General features: G+C 38.0%; 1 non-coding gene across 1 annotated transcript; it reads left to right on the top strand.

Moving 5' to 3' along the window:
- Nucleotides 1-6,088: 6,088 nt before the first annotated feature.
- LOC111752963 (U6 spliceosomal RNA) lies at nucleotides 6,089-6,192 on the top strand. Its single transcript, XR_002787812.1, has one exon. It is a non-coding gene; the product is annotated as a U6 spliceosomal RNA (small nuclear RNA).
- The last annotated feature ends 1,691 nt before the right edge of the window (nucleotides 6,193-7,883 follow it).

Here is a 7,883-nt window from a genome sequence, read left to right as displayed (position 1 = left end):
ACAACCTAATCAGAGAAATGGTATTTGCATTGCCTTGGCAACCTGCATCTCTAGATTGAGAGGATAGACTGGGCTGTTTGTTTTTAGTTTTTATCTAGAAATGACAACTCTTTTTTTTCTACTGCCTTTTAATTGAAAAATTAAAAAAAGTTGGGCATGCATGGAAAAAGCAAAAAACTAAATTTTACTTAATATCTTCTCTACGTCAGGCACTATGTTCAGTTGTTTATACACACTACTGCAATTGGTCCTCTAAAGACCCTGGAAAAGAGGCCTCATTTTACAGAGGAAATTTAGAGAAATTTCAGGACCTTGCTTTGCTTAACGCCAAAGAGTTATGAAGCAACAGAGCCAGGGTCTATCAGAGCCTGGTGCCGCTATTGCCCAAGCCTGGGCTTTTTTCACTCCTCCAACACTTCGGCCTACAGGTATTATTTCTCCCTCGGGTTCCTAGTCTAGCTCTCGCCTAAAACTGACAACAAGCACTTTGTGAAGTACAAGTAAGTACATTGCAATACACATTTCTTAAGTGTTGCGGTTCATAATGTTTAATTCTAAATTGCGTGTGTAGAAAATTGCATCTAAATCAGGATTGACTGATTACGTTTTACTCTTCAGTTAAAACAGTTATTCAAATGCTTTAATTACATGCCATTTGCTTTAGAAGATGATGCCAATTATGTCGTTAGGATTTAGCTATGCCTATATTGGAGATTTGAGATTTTAGGTATGCGATATGAAAGAACGATATCTATATGTGAATGCAAATGTGCAGATATAGGATGTGAATATGTATAACAAATATTAGATTACAAAGATCTGTAAGAATTTGTTGAACATAGGAGATATCTGTTTTGAATACATTGATCAGAAGAGCAAAGGAACAAGCACAGATTATATTTATGACATCAAATTAAAATAAACTGTTCAACTCTGAGTAGAATCTAAATATTATATTTCTTAAAAATTAGATACAATTTCCTTTTTTACATTTTACTATAGGGATCTTTTTCTCAAATAAAATAGTCTGATGAGTAACGGAAAGGGAAAATTTCTCTGTAATAGACCTCACGAGATATTTAAGTAGTTTTCTTGTAATAGCATGTTGCTAAGCTAAAACCATTGGTGGCAATTGCAGGAATGAAACTGTGAAAATTCTGTTAATTGACCCTGTCTGTAATGAACCAGCAAGTGAAAAGAAGCATTTTGATATTAGAAAAAAGGTGACATCATGGTCTAAGTACCACATCAATTTCTATTTCCATCTTGACTCTGAGCAAGAAAAAATCTCAGAGTTATTTTGGGGGCAATTTGAGGAATATAGGAGTGTGAAAGCAAATATTGTCTTTTAGAATAATAGGGGCAAATAATAATAGGGGCAAAGAAGACAGAAAGCTATTGGGGATGATAGATGAAAACAGAATGCACAGAATACTCAGCAGAAATTCAGGAATGATTCAACAGAGAAAAATGTAGCAGGGTGGAGAGAAGAGAAATTATGAGAACCCTGGAAAGTGGAATTTGTCCCAGGCAACCAGAAAGAAATCAGAGGAATAAAACAAATTTTGGAAATGTAAGACCAAGGTGGGGAAGTTATGGTGGTTCCAAGGAGGCAGGGAGAGGTGTCCAGATGGATAGATTTGCTTTGGAAAAACGAGGGGTATTTTCTTCCCAGACACTGGAGACAGAGCCTGGACTCTCCTTCTGCAGTTCCGTAACACTCACCCTTGTGTTTGAACCAGTATGACGTCATGACCTAGCACTAAAGCATTTTTTGATTGACAAATTATACTTAACAGTTAGCATGAATATGTATAATATCTAAAGCACAAAAAATGGTAAAATGTTATGTCTTATACATAATTATCTTTAAATAAAACTATAGCCCTCAAAATAATTTTACTTTGATATTTTGAGTCTTATAATACTATGTGAATACTATATGCATGTGGCTTTTACATGGGACATAGTATATGGAAACCCCTCTATGATGGAATGAATGTAATAGTATATATAAAATGTATAATGATTGCTACATATCCACAGACCCGTCAGAAGTCTTTAAACCAGAGTTGGTGCATTGTCAATTAGAAGAAGAAAACACGTTCTTTTATGCCTCAATTCTGATAGTGAGTAAGGTGCTCCAACCATATCATTCTCTTTGTTGTGCCTTTAGAACTCTTAAGATGCTCTGGTTTTTACATTCTTATTCTGAGATCATGGTTGGAATAGCTTCCTCGTGCTAAAGCAGAGTCAAAAAATAAGCAATGCCCCCCTCCCCCTTTTTTCAAAAATGTATTAAAGGAAATGGAAAACATGGTAAGTAATTCATTTCTGGTAGATGTTTAATGAAAGACTCTTCCTGACATAGATGCTAAAAAAAACAACAACAACGACAGCAACAAACAGCTTGCCAAACCCTCCTTTTAATTACGTTCCTTGCGTGCTCACAGTGCCTTCGGCCTGGTGACGTAGCAGCCGCAGGAATTCTATTTTCATTCTTCATGCCACTGCTGAGAATATAACTAACTGGACTTGCTTATCCCTAATTTTCAATCCACTGCTGCCTAGGAAGACACCCTACACCCCCACCCAGGCCCCAGCATTCTTTGGTTTAGATTGGGGTCATCTGTGCTATTAGAAGGTGGAAATTTTATGCTCACGTTTCAGTTAAAAGATTCAGACCTTATATCTTATATTTCTCTGGGTCCATTTTCAAAGAACTCTTGATTCTACCCATTAATGCTAGGATAACCTGAATCTGATATTACTCTGAAATGCAGGTGGATTTTATTTCAGGTCTTTGCATAACTAAAGAGACATTATTAGCAACTAAAGTGACATTTGCATAGACAGATGAAATATTCTGCCTTCTGAGGCCTTATGAAAATCCATCCTATTAAGAGTCACATTAGATGGAAGACCTGGATTTTTGTCATTTTAGCACCTTTCTTCTATTAAGTGGATAGTTTCTGCCTGCATCACTCAGTCACTGAAAAGAACCACTAACTTCTGTCTTTTCAAGACTAAGGGAATATGATTTCATGAATAACAACAATAAAAGCTCATCTGAACTTTTTGATAAAATTTAAACAGTAGGGGTATAAAGTACTATTTAGCTATGTGCTTTTTAAATTTCTTTGTTGAAAACAGCAAATAGTTACATTTCTGTCTCATAATCTTTTGAGCCATCAGGGCCCAGGAGTCCCAGGATCACACAAATTACTATAATCTCAGTATAGAATGTGCTAAATTTAGGAAGGTATTTGAATGTATTCTTTAAATGTTAAAGGTTGTAACCTAAATCCCATACTTCACATGACTTGGTCCTCAGTTTTGTCTTGCTCAAAGAATATTAACAAAAAATAAAATAATTCAATATGTATGTGATTATCTCAAGGAAGGGTATAGGAGATTTAATTTAAAACCTATCACCATTCCTCAAGATCTTCCTTTTCTCATTCCTCCTGATCTTAAGAGCCCCAAACCTACCCTGAAGTCTTGCTTCATGATTCACTTTTACCATGTCAAAATGACCTCAATGAACTCCGGCAATCTTGCATTTCTTTCTCTTTCTGCCAACCATCACCATCCACATTTTTTCTATCCTCTTTACTAGGTAGATCAATCAATAAAATATTTGAAAGATTGAAATTTCTTCTCACCCTAGATATTTATCATGTAACCTCTTTTTGTGTGCTTATTCTTATTGAAATGAAGCTACAGGATATCGTCAATGTTATATCAACTTCAAATTTGATAAATAACAATTTTTGCTCTTTGCTTACGTAATTATTATGTTACATAATAGCAGCTCTAACACTAAACTTTATGGCACTTCTAAATATCTACTTAATACATAATTATTTTAAAACATTTTTACTTCTAGTTCTCCAATCAAGTTTCTACAAATCCATTTATTTAAAAATGTTTTTAAAATCAGGGACTCAAGTACTATATTTTTCCACGTGTTCAACAAGAATGACTGATATTAAAAAAATGTTAAATCCAAGAGATATTTCTCAAACTTTATTTCATGTACATGCTTCAATATCAGTTGGCACATTTGTTAAAAAGCCAATTTTATTCCCCACCATGGACCTGCTAAATAGAGTATGGGAAGGGAAAAATTCTTTGTGAAGAAGCTTGGCCGACACCATCTTACCAAATGATCAAAGTTAGTTTCACCAGTAATCAGTCATGTGGAAGGCAGGTACCTCCTGATGTGATGTGAGGAGGACACATCAGCTCCGAGCAGATTTCCCTCCCCAACCTCAGTCCAATAATGAGAAATAATTAGACAAACACAAACTAATGAACATTCTACAAAATACCTGGCCATCCTCTTCAAAAGTGTCAAGGGTCAGAAAAAAAAGGAAAAGCCAGAGAAAATATCACAAATCAGAGGAGAATAAGGGAAAATGATGAATAAGTGTAATGTGGTGTCCCGGAACAGGAAAAAATATTAGTGGAAAAAAATGAGTGAAATCTGAATAAATCTTTAGTTAATATTATTGCAGCAATATTAATTTCTTAGTTTTTATTAATATAACATGTTGACATTAGGGTAAACTCAGTGAAAATTATACAGAAACTCTGTTATCTTTATAACTCTTCTGAAATCTAAAATTATTTCTAAGCCAAAAGTTTTTAATACTTAACTTTGCTCATGATTTTATTAATAATTATTTCTTTCCTTCTTTATATATTTACTAAAATGTCTTATTACTTTTAATGTTTAAAATGCAAATTCAATAATTTTCACATTGTCCTTCATTATTTATGAAAAAAATTATATAATTTGAACTATATACATGTGTGTGCGGAAACCCTGGTGGCATAGTGGTTAAGTACTATGGCTGCTAACCAAAGGGTAGGCAGTTTGAATCCACCAGGTGCTCCTTGGAAACTCTATGGAGCAGTTCTACTCTATCCTACAGGGTCGCTATGAGTCAGAATCGACTCGACGGCACTGGGTTTGGTTTTTTTTAATACATGTGTGTATGATATAATATCCACTTATATATTTAAGGTGCTCTCTCAGAAATAATTTTCAGTTCCTAAATACCCCAAATAGATTTATCCCAAATCTAATCTGAATTGAGTGAGAAACAGATTCAGATTAGATCTGGGATAAATCTATTTGGGATATTTAGGCACCAAGAATTATTTCTGAAAGGGCAGCTCAAATAAATGGAGATTATATGATACACTCACATGCATATAGTTTAAATTATATTTATATATACTTATTTATAAGTTGGAGTCCTGGTGATGCAGTGGTTAAGAGCTCAGGCTGCTAACCAAAAGGTCAGCAGTTGGAACTCCTCAACCGCTCCTTGGAAAACCTATGGGGAAGCTCTACTCTGTCCTATAGGGTTGATATGAGTCAGAATTGACTCGACAGCAATGGGTTTATTTATGAATTAGGCAGTGAAAACCTTATGAATAGCAGTGGACCATTGTTTGGTACAATGCCAGAAGATGAGCCCCTCAGGATGATGGATCAATGACTTTATTGCAGATACCTTTCTTCAAGAACAAAAATGACCATCCTACACGTGGACCTCACCGGATGAAACATACAAGAATTAAATTCACCACATCTGCTGAAAGACACTATGGAAAAGCTCAGTATCCGTCATAGCAAGGCCAGGGGCTGACTTCGGAACAAATCACCAGTTGATCATATGCAAGTTCAACTTGTAGCTGAAAATAATTAGAGTAAGATCACAAGAGCCAAAATATGACTTTAAGCACATCTGTCCTGAATTTAGAGACTATCTCAAGAATAGATTTGACACACTGAACACTAATGACCAAAGACCAGACAAGTTGTGGAATGACTTCAAGGACATCATACATGAAGAAAGCAAGAGGTCATTAAAATGGCAGGAAAGAAAGAAAAAAACAAAATGGATGTCAGAAGAGACTTTGAAACTTGCTTTTCAACATAGAGCAGCTAAAGCAAATGGAAGAAATGATGAAATAAAAGAGTTGAACAGAAGATGTCATAGGACAGGTTGAGAAGATATAGTAAAGTATTATAATGAAATGTGCAAAGACCTGGAGTTAGAAAATGAAAAGGGTGTTCACTTTGGCACCACATATACTAAAATTGAAACAATACAGAGATTAGCATGACTCCTGCACAAGGATGACATACAAATTCATGAAGCATTCCATATATTTTTCCACATAAACAGAAGTTTAGGGAATTTGCAAAAACCAAACCAAAATTACAAGAAATACTAAAGGGAGGCCTCCAGTTAGAAAATCAATAATATAAGATGATAACCCAAGACTAGAACACAGGAAGAGCAAACAGATATCAACCCAGCTAGGGAAATCTAAAAGATAAATCAAAGCTAAAACACTCAAAACAGGGAAACAGAGACATCATTATGAAAAAGATGACAACATTAAATCAAAAAGAGGGAGTAGAAGATGGCGGACTAGGCAGACGCTACCTCGGATCCCTCTTACAACAAAGACTCGGAAAAACAAGTGAATCGATCACATACATAACAATCTACGAACCCTGAACAACAATCACAGATTTAGAGATGGAGAACGAACTAATACGGGGAAGCAGCGATTGTTTCCAAAGCCTGGAGCCAGCGTACCAGTCAGGTACGGCACAAGCACAGAGACCTGCTCCACCCCCCTGAACTAACCCCGGGAGGGGGACCAGCTGGTTCCACAGGCGGCGTGGGACGCAGCCGGTAGGAGAAGTCCCCGGGAGGCAGTGACTGGTCTTGGAGCAGAAAGAGCAGCATCCGAGCCGGGGAACCGTCCTGCAGGGATTTGACCTGGACGCAGGTACGCCATAAACACGGAGAGTTGCTTCACCCCGCTGAACTAACCCCGGGAAGGGGACCAGCTGGGTCGCGCGGGTGGCGTGGGACGCAGCCGGTAGTAGAAGTCCCCGGGAGGCAGCGACTGGTATTGGAGCGGGGAGAACAGCGTCCCAGCCGGGACACTCGGTCACCGCACAAGCACGGGGACCTGCTCCACCCATCTGAACTAACCCCGGGAGGAGGCCCAACTGGTTCTCGGGGAGGCACGGCCACGCGGCTGGAGGGACAAGAAGTCCCCGGGAGGCAGCGACTGATTTTGGAGTCGAGAGTGCACCGTCCCAGTAGGGGAGCCCTGACGCTGGGTGTGGGGCTGGAAGCGGAGGATCTGACTGTGACTCCAGCGGGCCAGACCCCCGGGGGCAATCTCCACACAGCCAGCACACATAGGCAATGCACCCGCGGGAATCTCAGATATAATAGTCATTCCAAGCAAGACAAGCAACTCTGGCTATATTCTGAGGTGCTACTCTCCTATCTCTCTGTTCCCTCCCCCACCCTCCCCAGGCGGCTTCATTAACATCTGAATAGCCTGAGCCAGAAGGAGAACTCTGATAGGGATCTGACTGCATTTTTTTTTTTAGCAGATTTGCTGGAAAAACTAGTTTCCCAGTGATGGCTCGGAGACAACAATCCATATCAAACCACTTAAAGAAGCAGACCGTGACAGCTTCTCCAACCCCCCAAACAAAAGAATCAAAACCTTTCCCAAATGAAGATACAATCTTGGAATTATCAGATACAGAATATAAAAAGCTAATTTACAGAATGCTTAATGATATCACAAATGAAATAAGGCAAACTGCAGAAAAAGCCAAGGAACACACTGATAAAACTGTTGAAGAACTCAAAAAGATTATTCAAGAACATAGTGGAAAAATTAATAAGTTGCAAGAATCCATAGAGAGACAGCATGTAGAAATCCAAAAGATTAACAATAAAATAACAGAATTAGACAACGCACTAGGAAGTCAGAGGAGCAGACTCGAGCAATTAGAATGCAGACTGGGACATCTGGAGGACGAG

Source organism: Loxodonta africana, chromosome 13 (assembly GCF_030014295.1).
Source record: "Loxodonta africana isolate mLoxAfr1 chromosome 13, mLoxAfr1.hap2, whole genome shotgun sequence".
NCBI lineage: Eukaryota > Metazoa > Chordata > Mammalia > Proboscidea > Elephantidae > Loxodonta > Loxodonta africana.
Note: the sequence above shows the minus strand (reverse complement) of the source record. Positions and strands in the feature narration are given on the sequence as shown.